General features: G+C 50.0%; 1 protein-coding gene across 1 annotated transcript in view; it reads right to left on the bottom strand.

The window, feature by feature from the left end:
* LOC129014235 (amyloid-beta A4 precursor protein-binding family A member 2-like) overlaps positions 1-19,245 on the bottom strand; it is a 46,683-nt gene extending 27,438 nt beyond the window's left edge. Inside the window, exons 1-2 of the mRNA XM_054451417.2 lie at positions 19,137-19,245; positions 18,178-18,288 (exon numbers count right to left, since the gene is read on the bottom strand). The gene's annotated coding sequence lies outside the window, so the exon portion shown is untranslated. The remainder of the gene's footprint in view (positions 1-18,177; positions 18,289-19,136) is intronic.
* Between the last annotated feature and the right edge of the window lie 6,139 nt (positions 19,246-25,384).

Raw genomic sequence — 25,384 nt, 5'->3', positions numbered from 1 at the left:
CTGAGCATTGATGTCTGCGAAAACAAATCACTTAGGTGCAGAGACACCGCAATGACTATCCCGCCGGGGGCTCCCGCCTGATTCCTTCCTCATCCTGGTCAACATCCCTGGCCAACAGGGCAGCCCACGGACAGCTGCTCTGCCTGGCTCCTGCTGAAAGCCAATAGCACAACAACTCTGCCCTCAATACAAAAGCCACATGGGCCCTCGAGATCGGACTGGGGTGCCCCCTTTGCCCCCACTTCCTTGGGCTGTGGCTGGCCTGTCTGACATTTGCCCTGGGAGATGAGCCAGGGTCCGCCCAGGCCACCACGGGGGCAGAGACGTGAAGCAGGCTTCAGCTACTAATTTTCCATTAAACGAGAAGAAAATCGGCTATTGTGAGAAGAGTCACATGAAGGTACCTAAAAGTTGTCACAGTCCACTCATTCGAAATAAAACCCATCCCATTAGGAACATTGTCATTGCAGCCCGTCTCCAGCACTCTGCTCTGTATAAAAGACTGACTGCGGCAAGATAAGGGTTTAAAATTGAAAATCAAAGAGCCATTCCTCAGTGATACCCAGGAAATGAGGCACACAGGCAAATATTAAACCCACCCACACCAAGAATCCTAAAAGTTACCGTACAGATTGCTCGTTTTCAAGCAATACACAATGATACAAGTAAGTCCTCAATAAGGCTGCATGGGTTGAGGCACTGGACTTCTAATAATGCCATCACTCAGCTCAGGGGTCCATGACAAAGCTAACCCCACTGAGATGAAAAGCCACTTACCCCTTTTCATCACTTGCAATACAAATTTCAGAACCCATCCCAAACTGGAAGGAAGGATACAACAGAAACTGAACTCATGCCCAGCTAACCTGGGAAGTACACCCTCCTCAGATAATGCAGACCCACCAATTCCCGGGTGTCAGACGTCACACAACCTCTTCTCCCACCAGGGCTGGGGACCCTCAGGAAAGTCAGGTGTCCCTGAGAAACACCCGGCAACATGCAGAACCACAGGGACAGGAGGCAAGGTTCCAGACAAATACACCCCGTAGACAGTTAAAGATTTCAGAGCTGGAGAGAGCTTAGGACACCCCGATCCTCAGACTGCAGACAGCAGGTGGACACCACTGAGCTGGCGACAGCCCCAAAAGAGGTCAGCTTGACTGTGACGAGGGGACGTCTTGATTAGCTGCCCAGTGCTCTGTGACATCACCCCACCCCGCCTCCTGTAGCGGTGTTCTATCTACATGAATTTAACCTCAGGTATAAAAAATATTCATGGTTCATTTGCAAACAGGCAGCTCTGAGCAGCACATTCAGAGGTTGCCAACTTCGGGAGGCAGAGGAGTTCCAGATCAGCCTGGGCAACATGGTGAAACCCCATCTCTAGGAAAAATTTATAAGTCAGCTGGATATGGAGGCACGTGCCTGTGATCCCAGCTACTCTGGAGGCTGAGGTGGGAGGATCACTTGAGCTCAAGTGTTCAAGGCTGCAGTGAGCCAAGATCACACCACCGCACTCCAGTCTGAGCAACATAGTGAGATCCTGTCTCAAAAAGAAAAGAGGTTGCCCAATTAATCCAGTACACACTTCTTTAATCCCGTAGTAAATTTTCTCTTTATAGCCAATTCCCAAAGTCAAGTATATTGACTCATAAAAATACCTTCTGGGAAGCATGTGACTGATTTCCAGCTGAGAGGCCCTGCCACTGGAAGGTTAAGTTCATAGGCCCTGGAGTCAGAAGGGGGTTGGAATCTCCCCTCTGCCACGCCTACTACTTGGCCTTCTGTACGCTCGTGCTCGTGCGCTTGTGCGCTCTCTCGCTCACGCGCTCTCTCTCTCACTCACGCGCGCTCTCTCTCTCGCTCACGCGCTCTCTCTCTCGCTCACACGCTCTCTCTCGCTCACGCGCTCTCTCTCTCTCTCTCACTCACGCGCGCTCTCTCGCTCACGCGCTCTCTCTCTCGCTCACACGCTCTCTCTCGCTCACGCGCTCTCTCTCTCTCTCACGCGCGCTCTCTCGCTCACGCGCTCTCTCTCTCTCTCACTCACGCGCGCTCTCTCTCTCTCGCTCACGCGCTCTCTCGCTCACGCGCTCTCTCTGTCGCTCACGCGCTCTCTCTCGCTCACGCGCTCTCTCTCTCGCTCACGCGCTCTCTCTCTCGCTCGCTCACGCGCGCTCTCTCTCTCTCACGCGCTCTCTCTCTCTCACTCACGCGCGCTCTCTCGCTCACGCGCGCTCTCGCTCACGCGCTCTCTCGCTCGCTCTCTCTCTCGCTCGCTCTCTCTCGCTCACGCGCGCTCTCTCACGCGCTCTCTCGCTCACGCGCGCTCTCTCTCGCTCACGCGCGCTCTCTCTCGCTCACGCGCGCTCTCTCTCGCTCACGCGCGCTCTCTCTCGCTCACGCGCTCTCTCTCGCTCTCTCGCTCACGCGCTCTCTCTCTCGCTCACGCGCTCTCTCGCTCACGCGCTCTCTCGCTCTCTCGCTCACGCGCTCTCTCGCTCACGCGCTCTCTCTCTCTCGCTCACGCGCTCTCTCTCTCTCGCTCTCTCTCGCTCACGCGCTCTCTCTCTGGCTCTCTCTCGCTCACGCACTCTCTCGCTCACGCGCTCTCTCGCTCTCTCGCTCACGCACTCTCTCTCTCTCGCTCTCTCTCGCTCACGCGCTCTCTCTCTCTGGCTCTCTCTCGCTCACGCGCTCTCTCGCTCTCTCGCTCACGCGCTCTCTCGCTCTCTCGCTCACGCGCTCTCTCTCTCTCGCTCACGCGCTCTCTCTCTCTCGCTCTCTCTCGCTCACGCGCTCTCTCTCTCTGGCTCTCTCTCGCTCACGCACTCTCTCGCTCACGCGCTCTCTCTCGCTCTCGCTCTCGCTCACGCGCTCTCTCTCTCTCACTCTCGCTCTCTCTCGCTCACGCGCTCTCTCTCGCTCTCTCTCGCTCACGCGCTCTCTCTCTCTCGCTCACGCGCTCTCTATCGCTCACGCGCTCTCTCTCTCGCTCACGCGCTCTCTCTCTCTCGCTCACGCGCTCTCTGTCTCTCTCGCTCTCTCTCGCTCACGCGCTCTCTCTCTCGCTCTCTCTCTCTCACTCTCGCTCTCTCTCTCGCTCACGCGCTCTCTCTCGCTCTCGCTCTCTCTCACTCGCTCACGCGCTCTCTCTCTCTCGCTCTCGCTCTCTCTCACTCTCGCTCGCTCTCGCTCACGCGCACTCTCGCTCACGCGCGCTCTCTCTCTCGCTCTCTCTCGCTCACGCGCGCTCTCTCTCGCTCTCTCTCTCACTCTCGCTCTCTCTCGCTCACGCGCTCTCGCTCACGCGCTCTCTCTCACTCTCGCTCTCTCTCGCTCACGCGCTCTCTCTCGCTCTCTCTCGCTCACGCACTCTCTCTCGCTCTCTCTCGCTCTCTCTCTCGCTCACGCGCTCTCTCTCACTCTCGCTCTCTCTCACTCTCGCTCTCTCTCACTCTCGCTCACGCGCTCTCTCTCTCTCTCGCTCTCGCTCTCTCTCACTCTCGCTCTCTCTCTCGCTCACGCGCACTCTCTCTCGCTCACGCGCGCTCTCTCTCTCGCTCTCTCTCTCTCGCTCACGCTCTCTCTCTCTCTCTCTCTCGCTCTCTCTCTCTCTCTCGCTCACGCGCACTCTCTCTCTCTCGCTCACGCGCTCTCTCTCACTCTCGCTCTCGCTCTCTCACGCTGATTCTGCAGGCATTCTACAGGCTTCCCATGTCCCAGGAGCCAGCTCTGTCCACAGTGCTCTTCCTGCTCCTGCTCCTGGCCAACCCTCCAACCAAGGTGTCTAGGAGCCACAGGGAAGAGCGGGTTCTCTTGCTAGTTGCTCTTCCACTAGGCTGTGACATGCTGGCCGAGCTCCACCTCCACCGGCTCTGAAGACAGCACAGACAACTGTTCCACCTTTTCCACTTCCACTGAGCAGAGGAACTGTGCCTGAATGAAGCCAGAAATGGGGCATTTTGGGACCGCAACAGAGAATGGATGCCTAGCAGATGGGATGACGACAAACTAACAAACACCCAGGCCTTGAACCCACGCCTCCCGGTAGGCTCCCTCTCCTCTCCCTCTCCCCTCCATCACACTTCGGACCTTCCTGGGCCTGGACCACCTTCCTGGAAAGCTGACCACCCCCCATGCCTCTGGGCACCACCCCCCCACCCTACCACCACAGGGCAACATGGGGCCACATCACGCCACCCTACAGCTCCTGTTGGAAGAGGCTGAATTCCTGGCAACACCCACCCATCAGTCCCAAGTCCCCAAGCATCAGTACCTTCATGCAAAAGGCACTAGGTTGGCTGGTTTATCTCATAAGATGAGAAAATGATGCCCATCACCACAAACACATTGTCAGCTGGTATTGATAGCGGTAACTCCCTAAACAAAGACTCTAGATGAAAATGATGGAAAACAGTGTAAAAAGTCTATGATGTGCAAAATAACAGAATCTAACCTAGCAGTAGCCACTCCCTACCACTTGTCATAAGGAAGCACGAGGAACTCACAGCAACCGGCAGCTCCTGCAGGGTGGACACTCCAAGGTCAAGGCTAGAACATAAATGACAGGGAACAATTGAGGATGACCCTGAGCTTCACAGATTCCAGGGCCTCCCCTGGGGCCATGGGTCCCAGTGGAAATTTGGTGGCACGGGCAGCAACTCCTGGCACAGTTGGGGGGGGCTTCCCTCAACCAGTTTGGTCCACCTCCATGGACCCTTTGGCCACTTAGTCACACATGCTGGCCCCGCCACCTGCTTTGAGAACCAGGGCTGTACCCTACCCTCTTCTCCCTACCCCCTCATCTGCCTGTGCACCCAGGGGGCCACCACCACTGCCTGGGGGTCCTCACCAGTTTGGAGGAAGGAGCAGAGGCTACCAGTGGCTGCCATGGGTCCCAGACATTGCCACCACCACAGCCACCGATAGCACCTGAGGAGACCCTCTGAGCCTCCTGCCTGAGGCCAAGCAGCAGAGAAAGCCACATCCTCTAAGGCCCCCATGGGTGAGCACCCATGTGACAGCCCCCGCCAGACCACTGCCCTTGCCTGGAGAAACCACTCCCCAAGACCCCTCTCCTCCAGCTTGCCCAGCCACACAGGGAAAAAAACTCACTTAAACTGTCCACTGGCCTGCTTCCACTCTGTGACACAGCGGCTGCCCTGGGGACTGCTGAGCTACAGGGACCACCAGTCAAAGAGCCAACCTACTGACCATGAAGCAGAAAGGCCCTCCTGAGGAGGGTCCCAGGGATCGCAGAGTGGACTAATATCAAACACCCCCCCCCACAATGGACCCCATAACAAAAGGCATAAATAACAAAAAAGAAAGGTCGACAAAGGCAAATGATTCTCCAATAAAAAAATACAAGAGGAAGAATGACAAACCATTTACATCAACAGAGAGACTGAAGCAAGCTGGGCAGGCAGTCTACAAATTTAAAAGGCAACAACTTTTCTACAGACCAGCCATGATCAGCTAGAAAACAAGGCAAGAGGAGGGGATGATCCCAGTGACAACAGCAGCAGAAGTGAGAGACCCACAAACATGCATGAATAAAGCAACGAAGCTCCAGTGATGGAGGCAAAGGACTTTTTAAATAAATCAAAATCAGGATGAGAAGAAAATACAAAAGCTGTCTCCTCTCCCCACCCCCAACCCCCACCATAAAACCCACAGAGCAACCTTAATCAAAATCCCAATCAGAATATGGGATGAATTTAGTTTATTCTAAAGTTTATCTAGCGGCTGAGTAGGGTGGCTCATGCCTGTAATCCCAGAACTTTGGGAGGCCAAGGCAAGAGGATCATTTAAGCTCAGGAGTTCAAGACCAGCCTGGGAAACTTGGAAAAACCCCACCTCTACAAAAAAACACAAAAATTAGCCAGGCGTGGTGGATCCCACTACTTGGGAGGCTGAGGTGAGAGGATCACTTGAGACCAGGAAGTCAAGGCTGCAATGAGCCGTGTTCGCACCACTGCAATCCAGCCTGGGTGACAAAGTAAGACAGTCTCAAAAAATAAATAAATTAAATTAAATAAAGCTTATCTATTCAAAGGAATATAGGAGAAAGGTTGGCGGAAAATGAAAAAAGAAGAGGAATGAAGAGGTAATGGCCCTTTAAGATAACTAAGTCTTACCAAAAGCCACAGTAACTTACACGGTAGATAGTGGCACAAGAATAAAGCAGTAAATTAGCATGGAGAATCCAGAAACACAGGAGAAACACTCAGAACACAGCAGCAACTTAACCCATGACAAACCTGCCAAAACAGAGAGGTCAAAGTGGCTGACTAGGAAATTAGGTTGGAATCTTATTAAAAAAAAAACTACATCCCCAAATCACACCATATCTAAAATACATTTTAGATCAAAGAAGAGATGTAAATGTAAAAAAATCGAGACTATCAAGTATTAGCAGAATATGCAGGAGGGTGGTTATATACATTAGGGTACATAAATCCATTCTCTAAGTAAGATACAAAATTCAGGAGTAATTAAAGCAAGCTTGATAGTTTCAACAATGTAAAAATTCCGAATTTTTACATTGCCAGGGATGTCTTTAAACAAATTCAAAGGACAAGTGGCATCTGAGAGAAAATATCTGCAATATATATAGAAAATGAGGAATAACCCTGTGTACCAAGAACACGTATAAATCAACAAGGAAAAGCTTCACAAATCAAGAGAAAAACAGGCAAGGATGAAAAAGAGAATTAGAAAGAGAAATTCAAATTAGTATTAAGCACAGGAGAAGCAGCTTGTTGTCATTCACAATTTTTACAAATACAAAATGAAATAAGCTATCACTTTACACCCACATGACTGAATGAAACATAAAGACTGATCATATCCAGAGAGTGTCGATGTCCAGAGAGTGTCGATGTTCAGAGAGTGTCAGTGGGGACACCGCTGCCCCACACACTAGCATCATTTAAAATGGTCACCACCTGTCAAGAGAGCAACTTGGCAATATCTGTTGACACTCTGAATGCCCAAACCATTCAGCCCCGCAAGTCCACTTCTAGGAATCTATGCTATGAAAACAACCCCACGCAGATGCAAGGGTTTAATGTACGAGACTCCACATGTCAGCATTCTCCACGAGTGCGAAAAACGGAACAACCCAAAAGTTCAGTAAGTAAACAGTCACATATTATGCAAGCATCAGAATAACGCTGCTTGCGCAAAGGACAAGGGACCATCTCTAAGACACACAGCTGGTGAGGGGATCGAACTGCAAATCTTATTTACAATAGGATCCCACTTTGTTGAAAAATACTTTCTAAATATGTATGTATTTAAAAGACAAGTAAAATATGTCCACAAACAGAAAAGAAAATGGGAGGAATTGCCACCAAACTGTGAACAATGATTATCTTTGTGGGCACTGAATGGGGCAGTGGTGAAGTTAGGGGGAAGCTTTCACTTTCTATTCTACATGATGCATTTCTGTAAAGTTCTAATCTTTATAATTAGTACATTTGAATTTCATAATCAGAAAAAAATATTTAAAGGATCTCAAGATCTATCATATGTTAGGCGCCAGCCCCGTTGATGGAGCCAGGGTCCTTCTCAACTCCAAATTCCACTGCCAGAAAAATGGCACCTTTCTTCTCCAGAGAGACAAGATAATTGCGAGAAGGCAAAATTTTTTAAAACAGAGATATCAAGCCGGGTGCAGTGACATATACCTGTAGTCCCAGCTACTCAGGAGACTGAGGCGGGAGGATTGCCTGAGCCCAGGAGTTCAAGTCCAGCCTACAGACAACATAGCAACACCTCCAGCTCAAAACGCAAAATAAAAACTACAGATGGCAGATCTATTTAATGATTAGCTCTGGTGGGGAGTGCTGCCCCTCAGACCTTGACCTACCCAGGCAGCCTCTAGTTGTTAAAGACTTCTCAGTATTGGAGAATAAGACAAAATAGACAAGCACTTTGAAATTCACCAGAAGTTAGGCCGGGCACGGTGGCTCACGCCTGTAATCGCAGCACTTTGGGAGGCTGAAGCAGGCGGATCATGAGATCATGAGATCAAGACCATCCTGGCTAACACGGTGAAACCCCGTCTCTACTAAAAATACAAAAGTTAGCCGGGAGTGGTGGTGGGCGCCTGTAGTCCCAGCTACTCGGGAGGCTGAGGAAGGAGAATGGCGTGAACCCAGGAGGTGGCGCTTACAGTAAGCCGAGATTGTGCCACTGCACTCCAGCCTGGGTGACAGAGTGAGACTCCGTCTCAAAAAAAAAAAAAAAAATTCACCAGAAGTTCCCAAGGAATTTGCTTCCACACATAGAAAATAATCGAGTCCATTTTCCTGAAAACTTGCTTTAAAGTCCAATTGTGGGGAACTGATGTAGATGGTTCCATTTTAACTTCTTCAGCCAGAGGAAATCTAAAAATTCTTCCTTCCGGCTCAACAGAGCAAATCCACCTACTGCTCTGCAAAAGGAGGACAAAGATCCTCCTGGGGCCGCAGAATTCAGCAGCTTTTCCTTGGATTCCTAGGACAACCAACAGCTACGGGACACTAGGCCAAGCTTCAAAAGGCAGCCTGCCAGCCATCGGACTCCCAGGCACCTGTGGAGTCCTAGGTGGTTGAGGAACTCGGGGAGGGCTTGGTTTCAACCTATTTGCCAAATCACCAGCAAAACGAGACATGTTCAAAAGAAACAACTGCACATAAATAAGCCAGGGCTCTACTCTCCAGCCCATCAGGTCAGCGGCCCATCCCCTCAGTGTGCTGGTGAGCAGGACAATCAGAAAAGGCCTCTCTTCCTGGAATAACTAACAGTCGCTCACCATCCCCACTCCCACTGCCTGGTATGTCATGGGAAGTCTCTGAAATTCAGGTTTGGGAAATCAGTTGACATGAACTACAGCATACTATTGGATGTCTGATTAAAATCATCAAGATGATACAAAGGTCTAATCGCAGAGGTGCTCTCCATCCCCAACCCCCACATCAAATAGAGCTTTCTCTCCTTCAAATCAGACTTTTTTTTTTTTTTTTTTTTGAGAGAGAGAGAAGTTCTCGCTCTGTCACCCAGGGGAGGGCAGTGGCACCCTCACAACTCACTGCAGCCTCAACCTCCTGGGCTTAAGCGATCCTCCCACCTCAGCCTCCCAAGTAGCTAGGACCACACCTGTAAGCCACAATATCTGGCTAATTTTTCTATTTTTTTTGTAGAGGTGAGGTCTCCCTGTGTTGCCCAGGCTGATCTCAAACTCCTGGGCTTAAGCAATCCTCCGTCCTCAGCCTCACAAAGTCCTGGGATTACGGCATGAACCACCGTGCCCAGCCTTCAAATCAGATTTCTAAGGAGCCTAACAAGCAGCAGGCCTTTCCAGTTACGGCACATGGAGGTAACAAAGGCAGCCTCAGCCAGCATCCAGCACAGTCCCAGCAGACAGAGATAATGAAGCGGACATGGGCCTCATGGGAGGGAATACTGTCCCCCACCTCCACACCATGCTAGTGAGAAAAACGGACTGACTGCAGCTCCAAAACATACAGCAACTTACCCATGAAACAGGGACCTCTGATGCTTCACATTATCAGGTAAGAAATGTTTCTTGCCCAGCAGCCCCCAGAGGATGAACAGCTCCCTCCACCTGAAAGGGGAGGAGGGCCCAAGCTGCAGGCGCCCTGGCCTATCGAGGCCATGGACAGGAGGCACCCGAATGTCTCCCCAGACCCCACCCTGCTGCAGAGGCCTCTGCAGCCCATCACCCTGCATCGCTGCTGTTTCCGCTCCTTCTTGGAGAACAGGGGCAATTTAATCTAGAAATCCTACAAATCCTTGTAAAAAATAAAAAAGGGTAAAATAAAACGTCCACACCAGCAAGGCTGGGACTTGGCATCAGCTGCCACCTCCTATAGAACCCAGTGGGGAGTGGGCTCCAGAGCCTCCCCATGACGCTGGCGGTGCGTCGGCCAGACACCTGCCCCCGCCACCCTCCTGCATCCTCACTGCACCCCTCCCCACCCCATGTCACATCTTCTGCTCATACCTCCCCACGCCCTCCCCTCGCCTCTGGATGCACCCCTCAACACGCCCCTGACCGCGTCTTCCTCCCATGCTCTGAACTGTCCACTAGGGAAGCCAGCTGCAGAAATCACTCTCCTGGAATTCAGTTGGTAAAATATGTGTTGTTATTGGCCCACCTACTTTGCTCCCAACCCACAGCAAGGGCTCTCCAGGGCTACCAAGCCCCTAATGGTCAGAAACTGCCCCCCAACCCCCATCTCCAGCTCTGACCTACACAAACTACATAATCCTGCTGCCAAAAACTTGGCCCTCCCTATGCCCAGGGTGCCACACTCCAGGCTGGCCCTTCTGCCTAGAGTACTCTTTTGGCCTGGGCTCTGAAGGGGCAAACCCACCCACTCTTCTAGGATGGGGTCCATGATCCACCCCAACCTACCGTGGGGCTCTGACATCTTCCAGACTGTGCCTCTCTAGGACGGCCTTGCACCCAGAGCCAGAATGGGGCTCTGATGCCATTGCACATTCTCCAGCAGCCCCCTCCATGCCCTCCCTCCTGATCCCACCCAGCTCTAAACTGGGAACAAGAAAGCTGGAATATAGTAGCTGCTCAGAAAATACCTACTGAGTACACGGGGGGATAGATGGACACAGCTCCAGGCAAAGGGACTCAGGGGTAAGAAAAGTGAAGGGTACCTGCTCCCGGTTCTACCATTGCAGAGTCCCTGAGTGTCAAAGGACTGAGAGGTGAATGACGGGCAAGGTGAGACCTACCATGTTACATCCCGCACCCCTTTGTTTCCACTATTAGATTAAGCCACCCTATGTGACGAATAAAAGGAGCAACACATACAAGGAGTTAGGCCGGGGTTGCCAAAGTCAGGGGTGGGAATGCTGCCAGTCCAGGGGTCCCCCACGGCAGCTCCCCAAACGAAGTCAAGACAAGTTGGAGGTGAGGCTGCCTCTGGGTGTATCAAATCAACTGAAGTAGCACCAGTCCTCAGTGCTGATTAAGCACACAGGCACGCCTGTGATCAAGAAGAAAACCATTACTTAATAAAATGCAATTAATTTAGAAGCTGAAAACTGCAAAAGCCCAAGAGAAAGACACAATCAGGAGTTCTTGGTCTGGAGGGGCTTCTGCTCTCAAAGCTTCCAACCCAAGACAGCACAAAGACGTCTTCCCCAACAACCGCATATCCAACCTGCAAAACGATGACACGCTCCTCTCCAGGTGCCTGAACCTTAGGACTCAAAGGGTAGAGAAAGTTCACAGGCAGAATCTTCACGATACATGCACAAAAGAAAGGCACTTCTAGTAGGAGTTGTGGGTCAGGAAAACCTCGACTTCACCCAACGCCATTCCCAAGACAATCAGCCATCAATGTGACCCACTCAGTCCTGCCTCAGGGGCTCAGAATCTAGCAGTCAGGCCAGGTGAGAAATGCAGGGACCTGTGGCCAAAATCGGCCTATTCATCACTCAGCTGACAGCTTTCACTCGTACTAGCCAGAATCAGTTAGAGGCTGGAGGTAGTGCCAGGTGTCTGAAACCCAGCAGGCAAGTTGGTAAAACACTCACACACCCTAACCCTGGTGACTGCACTGACTGAGTGCTTTACTGTAGCAGAACAGTTGCACACATCTCATCTCCTCCATCCACAGTAACTCAGTGGCTGGTGAGGAACGGGACACAGATCTCCACATGCCCTTCTTGGGATGAGTCAAGACAAACTCTGAGCAGTGATGCTATACAGCTGGCTCACGCATGGAGGCAGAGCCTGGCTTCCCAGAGCTTCCAGTTCCTAACACATGCCTGGCCCCACTGCACCACACCAGTGACAGCTGCCACCAGCTCTGGATAATCCAGACAGATGCTAGAGCACATGGCTCACTTATTACACCAAAAGACTGAGAAACAGAAACTGTGTTTTATTTGCACAATGCACACACTTGCTTCCAGAGAGATCTGAGAAATCCATCATCCCTAAATGCATGCGGTTACTCAACTAGTGGCTTTACAATTTTTGAAACAATGGATTTTTCCAAGACAGTTGATAATCAAACCAACTGCGAGAAACCATAAGCGATACTTGTTTATTAAATTAACAATGCATACAACAGTTCAGAGGAATTCATATTTAGAGCTGCCTTGCTGGAGAATCAATTCCAGGAATGCCAAACCAACCAAATGAAAAAAATTATATATCTCACACACACACACTCATGCGTCACTTAACGACAGGGATGTATTCTGAGAAATTTATCATTAGGCAATTTCATCATTGTGAGAACATCATAGAGCATACATTATACAAACCTACTACAACACACATAGGTTATAGGGTACAGCCTATTGCTCCTAGGCTGCAAACCTAGGTAGCATGTTACTGTGCTGAATGTGTGTATCTAAACATAGAAAAGGCACAAAGTAAAAATATGCTATAAAAGATAAAACATGGTGCCCCTGTCTAGGGCACTTTCCATGAATGGACCTTCCATGAATGGAAGTTGCTCGGGTGAGTCTGTCTGTACACTAGTGCAGACTTCATAAACATTGTACACTTAGGCTACATTTTTTTTTTTAAATAAAGTAACTGCACTACAACTTTACGACAATGTCACTAGGCAATAGGAATTTTTGAGCCGCATGATATTTTTATGGGATCTCTGTCATATACGCTATCATTAACCAAAACAACGTCATGTGACGCATGACAGTACATATATATCTCAACTGAAAATCCTAAATGTCAATAGTGTTCTCCGACTCACTATTTACTAATAAGAGTTTCCTCAGAACTGTCTTTGCCTGAGAGTTTCAGAACCAAGCGTCTCTCTGCACAGTTGATTCTAGGGACAAGAAGTGCTAAGAATCCATGTTGGCTTCAAGTGCAAAATGGAAAACACCTTAGTGTCCCACCAACCATGTCAGCCATCTTCCTGGAGGGCAAGCTCCCACACCCTTTCCCCATCGCTGTCAAGGGCTCACGTTATCTGTGGCATTTCCATGACTCTCCGATGCTAGCCATCAGTCTCTCAGCACGTGTTGAAAATTAGCCCCTGTACATGCCCACCAGTGGTCATAAGTCCTAGTCATGCCCACCCCGTTAAAAACAAATCTGATACAAAATGGGCCCCAGCAGGAGACAGGGAGAAAACATGAGCCTCACACTCTCTCCAGCTCAGGCTCAAAGGCCAGCACCGCCCTGTCACAGCAGAGTGCTCTTAGGCAACCCATAGCTCAGCTACCTGTCCCCAGCCTCCTCGTTGCGAAGTTAAGACAAGACCTGCCTTCTGGATTTGTCGGGAAATTATTTAAAATGACAAATAAAGAGGGATGGAACTCAACACACAGAACTGCCCAATGATGTGTGTTTCATTCCAGTGGTTTCGCCATCAAAACCATCTTTAAATGTTGGAGTGTTTCCGTTTCCAGAAAACTAGAGATGAAAATATTTTCACAGTCACTCAACGCAGGTATCTCAACCATGTATTTTTTCTCTTAATTTTGATCCTTGAAACACAAAACAACAGATGCAGCACCTTACATTAAAACAGCCCCTTAGAGTTTATGACATGCCTCCTCTGCATTCTCTCGCTAGGCCGTAGCTGTAACTCACAAACCTGATCCTTAAAACTCCCAGGACAATAAGAGAAGCCGCACCACGGAGCCCTTGCTGTCATAAAATATCTCCCATCAGTTCAATATCACATCTCGTCTGTGCCTCAAAACAACCACAGGCAAGAGGCCTCATGCGCGTATTGCAGATGCTGAGAAAGACTCTCGAGCCAGATGACTGGTCCTGGGCCCCAGGGATTAGTGGCAGGGCCAGGCTGGAACTGAGCTCTTGTTACTCCAAATCCCATCCTCTTTTCCGACCTCCCAGTCACTTTCGCACAAAACCAAAGCATCTTCTCCAACCAGGCCAGGACACAGGCAGGAGAGAGTCAGGCAGGCGGAGGCTTCTGGAAGGGAAAGCAGAGTGGCTGAGAGCCCTGGGACAGAGTCTCACATTAGGTACAAGACAAGTTTGGAAAGATCCAGATGGAGCGAGAAGGGAATCTGGGCGTGGGGGTGCCTCCTTCCAAAGTGCATCCACATCCGAGGTGACTGCAGGGAGACGCAGCGCTGACTTTGGCAACAGGGACCACCTGGATGCAGAGAACCCAAACAACTGAAAATCCAAAAAGGAATCTCAGTGCAGAATAACAAAGCTCGTTCTTTGGGCTGGTTACCTTCCCAAACACATTCTCCTCTAGCCTATGTGAAACTGACGTTGCACTGTACAACTCCGCAGCTCTTTCCTGACTGCCCACTGAGTGACGGTCTGTGCTACATTCTAGGAGGATCCAAAGGTGAACACAGCTGGTTCCAGCTCTGGGACTCGGGAAAAGGAGGCACAGGGAGCAGGACATGTGCTGCAAGGACACTAATGCTCCCGTGCTTCATTCACTCGCTCATCCAACAACAGCGCTAAGGCTCTACCGTGTGCCAGGCACTTTTCTAGCTACTGGGGATCCAGAGGTGAACAAAGTCCTTTACATTTGAGTGGTAAGAGACTGACAATAAACAAACAAGTATATAAATAACACACCGAATGTTGAGTACTGAGGAGAAACACAAAGCAAGGTTAACAAGAGAAGGGGAAGTAACGCTAATTTATGTAGGGCTGTCAGGGAGCCGGCAATAAGTGAGGGGCCGGCCAGGTGGGCATCTGGGGGTGGCTGATGCCAAGGGGGTGGGAATAGCATGTGCAAAGGCCTGGAGGCAACAGTGGCCTGGCAAATCTGAGGACCAAGGGATAAGAGGGAAAGAGCCCACATTCAGTTGGGATCTCCGGGATGGACATGGGCCAAGATGACAGGTGGGGATGGGGTGGGGACAACCCAGGGCAGATCTGGGCAATGAGCCTGTCTGCCTGGAGCCAGGACAGCCTGGAGGGGCCATTCTTGGGAGCGAGCAGGGGAAGTTGAGAAAAATCAGGCCGAGAAATATGGATGTCAAGGGAGCAATGGAAAGCCACTGAAGGCCTGGGCAATGGTGACACACCTGGCCTGGGCCAACTTGCAGACTCAGGGGTACCCCACAGCCCAACCTGGGAAACCTCACAGCCGGCACAGAAATCATAACGCACACAGCAATGGCACCCCACCAGTACGTAGCATTCCACAGAGACAGCCTGGCTGCATGACCTTGAGGTCACCTAACTCCCGGGCCTCCCTGGTGTGTCTGGACAGGGAGAGAGGGGAGGATTGGCTTCAGGAGGGGCGAGAAAAGACAGTGCCCATGACAGCTGACTCAGCCTGTGCCAGCAGGCTGCTCTGAGACACGAGCTGGACCCAACCGAGGCGGCGGGCGGCAGGCGGGTGGGAAGGAACTCTGGGAAAGGAAGGAGCCAGAGAAACCTCCCAGTAGGCACACAGGCCAACCACCATCCAAGGGAACAATGAGCACCCCCAGCCCCTGCTGGGCACACAGGCTGCCTCCTGGTGAGCAACCATCTCAAACTTGACCTACACTGCGGAGGCCTGTCTGGTCATCCATGACTACCTTACACCCTACCTGTGCCTCCACATTCCCAGTCCTCACGGCCACCTGGCAAGGGTGAGGAACTGAGACTGCGTGGAGGGCACACAGCCTGTGAGTGGTACAGCCAGGGCCGCCGCCCAGGCCCAGAGCTCTCTCCATTTCTCTAAGGACCAGGCTGCAAGGCAGGGCATGTGTTCTCTGCCAAAGACATTCAAGCCACCCAGTGATGTGTGCAGGGTCTCGATCCCCACTGACCGCCAGTCCTCTCCTCCCCTGGACAGTAAAGGTTTCTCCAAGACTTCAGACCATGGTGTCAACTGAGGCCCACACCTGTTAAGTCACCGGGGCAGGTATGCGTGGCAGAGGACAGCGAGGAGTGCCAGAGAGGAGCTGAGGCCTGGAGGGGGGCCTCTTCAGCCAGGCTCAATCCCCACTCTCCCCACTCCAACAGCCCTCACCGCAGCCACCGCGGCCCAATCCAAACAAAGCCCAGCCTGATGCCAACCTTACCATCAACTGTTTTTCCTCTGACTTCCTCAGTTTTGTCTGGGAAAAATCAAGGTGTCTTATCCCATCTCTAAGCTTCCAGGGGTGTGATCAGTGTCTTTTACAGTTACCTTTTACTTTTATCCAGCATTTGTTAGCTCAGTTGGCAAACTGGATATTTACGCAGCTCCATTTCACAATCCATCCCCACCAATTATTCCTGTGAAACTAACATTTTAATTTTTTTTTTTAAAAGGTTAGAGCTACTTAAGAAGGTTATGTAAACAAGTTAACTAGCAGGCCACAACTTGGGTCTGGGATATCAGAGAAAACATGCAAGGTGGAAGAGAATGAGGAGCTGATGGTCACCAGCTTTACCTCCTTCCAGCACACACTCCTGCTCACACACACTCACACCCCGTGGGACTCAGCCTGCAGCTTCTCCCAGCCCAAGAGCCAGACAGTGGGGACGGGCACAGACCGCACTTCCTAACAAATGAGAGGGAAGACTTGGTGCCCCATTGCTACTGCCATCACCCAGTCCCAGCCCAGCCAGGGAGCCCACTCCAAGGGCCCCCCTGCCAGTACTGCTAGAGCCCACCGAGGGCTGCCGGCACACAGCTGCAAGCTCCAGCTTTATCTCCTCACGCCCTGGACATTGCACGGAGCCCCAGCAGGTTCCACGTGTCCTTATCACCCCAGCCCTCCTGCCCCGCAGATCCTAAGCTCAGGAGACCCTCTCCAGCCCAGGCTGCGGGGGAAGGCAGCCCCCACGGTCACCCAGGAATCAGCGCAGAGGGCAGGGCATCCTGGACTCCCCGGACTGGGAAACCCAGTTCCTGTCCCCCTGCGTAGTGGCCACACCTCTGGGAGGGGAGAAACCCCTGCCTCACCTCACTGGAGGGACCCTGACCCAGAGGCCTGAGAAAAAGCCACCTGCAGGCTCCTGGCAACTGCCAACATGCACCTGAGAAAAACTTGTCCCACTTCAACCTGCAAAGCTCTCAGGTCATTATTTCTAAAACCACTCTCCTTTCTCAAAGAGGAAGAAAATAGAGAAAATACAAAAACAAAAACAGAAAGAGGCACAGGAGGTTGAAGACGCCAGAGGCAGTTTAGCCCAAAAACAAAGTGCCAGACACAAGATGCCAAGTTTGGGGCGCTTCATCCACCGCATGCCCGTTTAGGAGCTGACTGCACTCAACCACAGATTTACGTCTGGTGCCTGCCAGGTCGTATCTGAAGAGATCTGAAAAAATAAGCCTTCCTTCTGCCAGTAAATACTAAGACTAGCAGGCCCCTCTAAGGCTCTGGTCTCCACTGGGGTATGGCAGGACATGCCCCTCAGCGGGCGTTCCCCGCACCCTCCCTCCGCGTCGGCCCCAGGGAAAGGAAGTTCGCCCCTCGCCTGGGCTTACCAAGGCCCGCCGCCCGACCCATGGAGCCCTGCTTGGGGACTGAGGGCCTCGATGTTCTCCTTCACCATCTGTGGCCAAATCTCCCTCCAGCAGCCTTGCCAGGCAGTGCCTGGCGTGGAGAAGGGGCCCTGCCGAAGGGCAGGTCCGCGCCGTGCCCCCAACCCGGCGCCTGCAGCCCAGGGGCAACAAAGTGTGGGGGTTTTAATTGAGAATTTTTTTTTCCCTCTGGGCCTTATTATACAGGGAAAGGGAAGGGGCAAAGATCCGGGCTCGGGTTCTCCCGGGGAAGCGAACCCAGAGGCGACCCCAAACTCAGTAGTTGCCGCCCGGCACGGGGACTTGATGCCGGCGCCAAGCGGGGCAGCGGAACGCACCAGCGGCCCCGCCAGCCCGGCGAGATCCGAGCGGGCGGCCCCGTCAGACACCGCCACTTGCCCACGCCGTGAGTGGCCCCTCGCCGCGGTGAGCCCCTCCCGGGATGCGAAAGCATTGCCTGGTCCCCGCCGCACCCGCCCGCCCGTCGTGGGAGGAGGATGGGCCGGTCCGAGAGGCGTAGGGCCGCCGGGCTGCACCCCTAGATCCCAGCGGCGGCCTCCCCGCAGCCCCGCCGAGTCTGGGGGGCAGGGCTCGGGAGCTCTTGGCCTGCAGCTTCCGCGCCGCCCCCCACGCGTCCGGGTCCCCGCAGCGCCGCGGGCGGCCCCAGGTTGCCGCCGCCAGCGAGTCAGGCAGCCAAGGTTCCCCAGCTTACCTGGCCAGGACGCGGGGCTTCCCCGGTCCGCCGCCGTCCTCGCCGCGCCGCCGTCCTCGCCCTGCCGCCGCCGGCTCCGTCCGGGAGGCTGAGCTCCTTGAGAACCCGCACCTAGCGACACACCACGGCTGCTAATTAGCCCGGAAGCTGAATAGCGGCGGGTACGTACCGCAAACGGAGTATGGAAAGCACGCAAGGCCGCCGCTACCTGGCGCACGCGCACTGAGCTGCGGCTGCCGAGCCCGGGCCCAGGTCCCTGCCGCTTTGCCTCACCCGCTCTTGGATCACTGGGGCCTGGAAACGCTTCCCGGCGACATCGCGCGCGGGGAAGAGAGGGAAGAAAAAGATGCGTCCGTGCCGGGCGTTCGCGAGGCCCTGCGCCCCCTGGCCCCGGCACTGGGACATCGGCAGGGCGGGCGGGTGCACCCAGGAACCGGGTCCAGCCGGGAGGATCTCCGGGACCGGGGCTGAAACCCAGACGCTGGACGGCTCAGCGCCCCGAACGTCCCGGGCCCTGGGGAGCACACAGATGCCCGAGGCACGTCCCGGCCTTCTTGGCTGGGCAGTTGCAGGGGTCTGGTCTCGCGGGTAAAGCCGGTGAACGCGAGGCTCCGCACCCTGCCCCGGCCGCGGCGCTGCGCCCTGCTCGCTCGGCCCCGCGCAGCTGTAAGCGGGGACCTTAGAGCGAGGAACCCTTGGGGATCGCGGCCTCCGAAAGCCCCATCGGGCAGGGGAGGCCCCCTGCTGCCTCCCCACCGCAGCACCCCTAGGCGCATGCTGGACTCCAAGTCTTCCCTGCCGGTCCCCAGTAACCACCCTAGCACCCCATTTCTGATACTCTGCTGCTTTAGCCCCCAGCCCCAGGGCCTCACTCCAGGCCTTTCTCTCCTCGCTGTCCTGAATGGAGAGGACCCTGACCTCCGAGGGGCCCTGGGGAGCACACACTCCCAGACACTCACACACATCCCCAGGGGAGCCAGTCTTCCGCCCCCACAGCGCGAGAAATCGAAATCCCCTGGAGGCCCTCGGCGAAGGTCGTGCTGGAGACTCCGCTGTCACCTTCGGCCCTCTAGCCCTTTCATTGAGTCCCAGGCAGATGTGGTAAGCCGTGGGAGAGGCACAGGGTGCCTCGTCTGTGCAGAGCGGGACCTCAGCTGCCTCCCTCCCCCAAATCCTGGTGATTTGTCCTCGTTTTCTTTTCTCCTTGTGACTGGACTAGGCGAAGCTGTGGCATGGGAAGTTCTGAAGACGGTGGGGGGGCGGGGCTCACAGAAGGACAGTGGGCCTGGAGGGTGAGGAGAGCCCATCTTCCTGCTGCCCCGAGGGCCTGAGCTGAGACCCTGAGGAGAACGGGCTGGGGAAAACCAAATCCTGAGCTGCACTAGGGTTAGATACAGTGTAGACTTGGCCTCTGCACACCCTGAGCCTGAGTTAGGACAGCAGCTGTGAAATGAATGGGATTCAACATGGGGTCTGATAAATCACATTTATATCCTCTTCTTCCATTCAACTAATGGATCAGTGTTTTTAAAAGTCTAAGCCACATAACAAAGAGGGCAGAAGGAAGTCGTCAGCAGATGAATGATTTCATCTGGAATATGAAGAGGATTTAGAGATCTGTGGGATAGATTCGAGGGCACAAGCCCAGAAAATACGAAGAGGGTCTGGGGGGTGGGGGTGGCTGACCCGTCCGCCTGTGAGAACCTCAGGGAGCCTCCAGGCTCCAGTGCAGTGCAGGCATCACAGAGGACAAAGTGGAAATGGGACTGGAACAGGTAGAATAAATGAAGATCCAGTATGGACAATTAATGCCCCTTCCCCCAAATCATGGATGCAGCCAGTCACTTACCCCAAAGAAAAAAATCAGAGATTCTCTCCAAAGAGAGTTGTGTACACTGCCTGGTGAGAGTGGGTGCTGCTAGTGTAGTTGTCGGTCCTTTGGAGGAAGCCTCCCTACCGTGGCATTTAAAGGTCCACCAGTGTAATGACTGGCTCCCACTCCAAGCTCTCCCCACATGCACATAACTGCCATCAGCCTGTCCATAAAACTCCTTTAGATACGAAAGGAGAGGATGCCTATTTAATAAATGGTGCTGGGAAAACTAGATAGCCATATGTACAAAGCTGAAACTGGATCCCTTCCTTATACCTTGTACAAAAATTAATTCAGGATGGATTAAAGACTTAAATGTTAGACCTAAAACCATAAAAAGCCTAGAAGAAAACCTAGGCAATACCATTCAGGACATAGACATGGGCAAGGACTTCATGACTAAAACACCAAAAGCAATGGCAACAAAAGCCAAAATAGGCAAATGGGATCTAATTAAACTAAAGAGCTTCTGCACAGCAAAAGAAACTACTGTCAGAGTGAACAGGTAACCTACAGAATGGGAGAAAAATTTTGCAATCTACCCATCTGACAAAGGGCTAATATCCAGAATCTACAAATAACTTAAATAAATTTACAAGAAAAAAATCATCCCCAACAAAAAGCGGGCGAAGGATATGAACAGACACTTCTCAAAAGAAGATATTTATGCAGCCAACAGACACATGAAAAAATGCTCATCATCGCTGGTCATCAGAGAAATGCAAATCAAAACCACAACAACATACCATCTCACACCAGTTAGAATGGCGATCATTAAAAAGTCAGGAAACAACAGGTGCTGGAGAGGATGTGGAGAAACAGGAACGCTTGTACACTGTTGGTGGGACTGTAAACTAGTTCAACCCTTGTGGAAGACAGTGTGGTGATTCCTCAGGGATCTAGAACTAGAAATACCATTTGACCCAGCGATCTCATTACTGAGTATATACCCAAAGCATTATAAATCATGCTGCTATAAAGACACATGCACACGTATGTTTATTGCGGCACTATTCACAATAGCAAAGACTTGGAACCAACCCAAATGTCCATCATTGATAGACTGGATTAAGAAAATGTGGCACATATATACCATGGAATACTAGGCAGCAATAAAAAAGGATAAGTTCATGTCCTTTGTAGGGACATGGATGAAGCTGGAAACCATCATTCTGAGCAAACTATCACAAGGACGGAAAACCAAACACCGCATGTTCTCACTCATAGATAGGAATTGAACAATGAGAACGCTTGGACACAGGGTGGGGAACATCACACACCGGGGCCTGTCATGGGGTGGGGGGAGTGGGGAGGGATAACATTAGGAGATATACCTAATGTAAATGACGAGTTAATGGGTGCAGCACACCAACATGGCACATGTATACATATGTAACAACCCTGCAAGGTAATGGGTACAGCACACCAACATGGCATGTGTGTACATATGTAACAAACCTGCATGTTGTGCACACGTACCCTAGAACTTAAAGGATTAAAAAAAAAAATGTATCCTTATCCTGTTGCCATTTTGAAGCTGCATTTGCTTGTCCAACACTGGCTTTCAGTTTAAAAGAACTGTACCTAAAAAGTTAACAAAACAAATGCTATACTTATGACAGTGCATATGCTGTACTGAGAATGGTTAGGTGCTGTCGCATTTTACAGAAAAGATGTACTGATTTAGTTCAATACTGACTAACAAATCTAACCTTTTATTTATAAGATATTCTTCAGGACAGCATCAACAGATGTAATAAGTAGAAGATCATATATGGATCATTTCACTTTTGATCCAGTCAAATATAAACAAAACTTAACCATTTTTATCACAGAATAAGTAATAGCTACCATTTGCTTTGTGTCTTCTATATGCCAAGCCTAACAATGGGCACCTTTGCCTAAATTAGTTCATTTTCTCCCTTTTACCAACCCCGTGAAATAGACATATCTTCCTCATTTTATGTATGAGAAAACTGCAGCACTGACAAGTAGAAGAATCTACCTGAGTGCATTCTTTTTTTTTTTAATTTTAACTTTTTTTTTGAGATGGAATCTCGCTCTGTTGCCCAGGCTGGAGTGCAGTGGTGTGATCTCGGCCTACTGCAAGCTCCGCCTCCTGGGTTCACGCCATTCTCCTGCCTCTTGAGTAGCTGGGACTACAGGCGCCCGCCACCACGCCCGGCTAATTTTTTGTATTTTTAATAGAGACAGGGTTTCACTGTGTTAGCCAGGATGGTCTCGATCTCCTGACCGCGTGATCCACCTGCCTCGGCCTCCCAAAGTGCTGGGATTACAGGCGTGAGCCACGGCACCCGGCGTGAGTGCATTCTTAAGTTTAAAGTCTGTAGGTTAAAATTAATTCTACCTATTTCCAAAATTTGTGACTTTTAATCTCGGCAACCTCACCTCAATAATCTACTATAAACAATAAGCTTCCACTGTTCTTCACCTCTTCTTTCTTTAAGTGAAGGTTCCATCAAAGAAACACCTTGGAAGCTGAACATTTAAAAATTTATTATACCCTGAGCTAGTCCTGATGAATAAGAACGAGACCATCACTACTTTAGATATTTTTTCTCAAAATTTATTAAAATATGACTTGTTGAAGGATAATATATTTTAGTTAAACAATTGCCACTTAATTCACAGACTGTAAGTATATTTTTTTTTTACCTACTGAATGCATTTCGTTTTTAGTCTGATGTGTTAGAATTTCTTTGGAAATACTGAAGCTCTGTAGGCTGTTTCTCAGGCATTCCTGGTCTTTCTGTGTCTTTGGTTGCCATCCAGTGGCAGCAGCCATATACTACAGTTGAGTAACAGAAAAGAGAAACCCTCTACTTTCCAAGCTGACTGCGTTTTCTCATTCAAAAGTGAACAATACGTGTATTAGTCCATTTTTACACTGCTATAAAGAAATACCCGAGACTGGGCCATTTATAAAGGAAAGAGGTTTAATTGACTCATAGTTCTGCATGGCTGGGGAGCCTTTAAGAAACTTACAAGCATGGCAGAAGGCAAAAGGGAAGCAAGGGCCTTCTTCGCATGGCGTCAGGAATGAGAGGGAAGAGCAGGGGAGACCGCCACTTATAAAACAATCAGATCCCATGAGAACTCACCCACTATCGCGAGAACAGTATGAGGGAACACTATCAGGAGAGCCCCCATGATCCAATCACCTCCCATCAGGTCCCTCCTGTGACATGTGGGGATTACAATTAGAGATGAGATTTGGACAGGGACACAGAGCCAAACCAAATCAGTAGGTATTAATTTTGTGTACCTAATTTATGAAACTTTTAGCCTAAAATTAGTTTAGTATTTTCCCTTTTGCCAACCCTATGAAATAAGTGTGTTTTCCTCATTTTATGTGAGAAAACTGCAGCACACATAAGTAAAAGAATCTACTCTAGTTTCTATAATTATTAAGTTTCAGGGTTATGGGTTAAAATTAATTAACAGATGCCTTTCTTAAGGAAAGCATCACACAGATAAAATAAATAAAAGGTAATATGTTTTATGTTTCTTTCATCAAGAAAAATGAAAGTTTTTTTCCTAACATTTATTCTGTTTGTGACATTGACTTTGAAAAAAATAAACTTGAATTATAAACATAATACAATTTGAAGACAAAATTTAAAGATAATATGAAATTATATGCACTTGGTGAAGTAAAACTTTTGTCCCCACTGAGTCCAATGAAGATACACATATATCTATATACTGACAAAAGACAGTTCTGCCTAAATTTTAAAAAAACAGTTTTTATTTTTATTTTATTTCCTTATTTATTCATTTTGAGATGGAGTCTCACTCTGTGGCTCAGGCCGAAGTGCAGCGGTGCGATCTCGGCTCACTGCAACTTCCTTCTCCTGGGTTCAAGTGATTCTCATGCCTCAGTCTCCTGAGTCGTAGGCACATGCCACCACACCCGGCTAATTTTTGTATTTTTTTTCTTTTAGTAGAGATGTGGTTTCAGCATATTGGCGAGATTGGTCTCGAACTCCTGACCTCAAGTGATCCACCCGCCACGGCCTCACAAAGTGCTGGGATTATAGGTGTGAGCTACCGTGCTTGACTATTTTTTGTCAGAAAGTATATAACCAACATTTTCCCCTTCAAAAAATCATTAAAGTATTTGTGTTAAAAGTTCTGCTGAAGTCAATAATTAGCACGTCTGTATATCAGTGATTAATGCCATCAAATCAAATGCTAGCTTTCCCACATTTTTCTCAAATATGATTTCTTACCAATGACGGGGTGTGGGGTTAGTATAAAGGTCCTAAAAGAGAATTTATAATCATAAATGTATTTAGATAATGTCTTCCCAGATGGACAAGTTGTAGTCTGTAGTGTGGATAAAATTTTTAGGAAGTACTTTAAAGCAGAGACATATTAGAAACTATGAGACATATTAAATCAGAAACAGATTAGAAACTCTGTGAACAGAGGTGAGAAACATGTACTGCCATAAAAGAAAATGAGGTTTATTTAAGCCACTAAAAGTAAGGATATAAAATGGACAATCCTGATAGTTAAAAAGTTTAGTGTTCATCCACCAGAGCCTGTCGTGGTGTGAGGGGATGGGGGAGGGATAGCATTAGGAGAAATAACTAATGTAAACGACGAGTTAATGGGTGCGGCTAACCAACATGGCACATGTATACATATGTAACAAACCTGCACGTTGTGCACATGTACCCTAGAACTTAAAGTATATATAAAAAATAGTTTAGTGTTCATCTATTCAAAATATAGTATAATTTTGTTTGAGATTGTCTTTTTTTAAGTTTGAAGATTAAAAAAATTGGTATCAAAAGAATTATTTGAAAAATATTCTTCATCTGAGTAAAAAGTCCTGTGTCTCTGGGTAGATATTAATTTTATTCCAGTTGATTTAACAAGTTGTAAACTGGGGAGTGGGGGGAATAAAGCAGGAAAAAGTCATCCCACTTAAAATTACCTATTTGATTAGGACGTCAGAGAGTAGTTGATTCACTATGCTACGGTTATAGCCATACATGATTTTTAGTTTAATTTTGAATTCAAAGGTTGGCAATAACCAGATCAGAAAATGTATCATATGTTGCCGAACATTCAGAAGTTGCTTTCACGTCACACTGCTCTACCGAAACTTCTTTGTTTCATGTCACCAGTGACCTCTGCATTGCTAAGCCCAGTGGTGGTTACTTGAGTATCTTTTTAATTGGCCTAGCAGCAGCATTTGACACTTTTTATTTCTCCCTGTTGTTTGGTACATTTCTTCTCATGGCTGCACGGATTCCACATTCTCTTGGTTGTGATTCTTTCTCACTGGTCATCTTTCCTAAC

This window comes from Pongo pygmaeus, chromosome 16 (assembly GCF_028885625.2).
Source record: "Pongo pygmaeus isolate AG05252 chromosome 16, NHGRI_mPonPyg2-v2.0_pri, whole genome shotgun sequence".
Classification (NCBI taxonomy): Eukaryota; Metazoa; Chordata; class Mammalia; order Primates; family Hominidae; genus Pongo; species Pongo pygmaeus.
The sequence above is the reverse complement of the archived record's forward strand: the minus strand, read 5'-3'. Positions and strand labels throughout refer to the sequence as shown.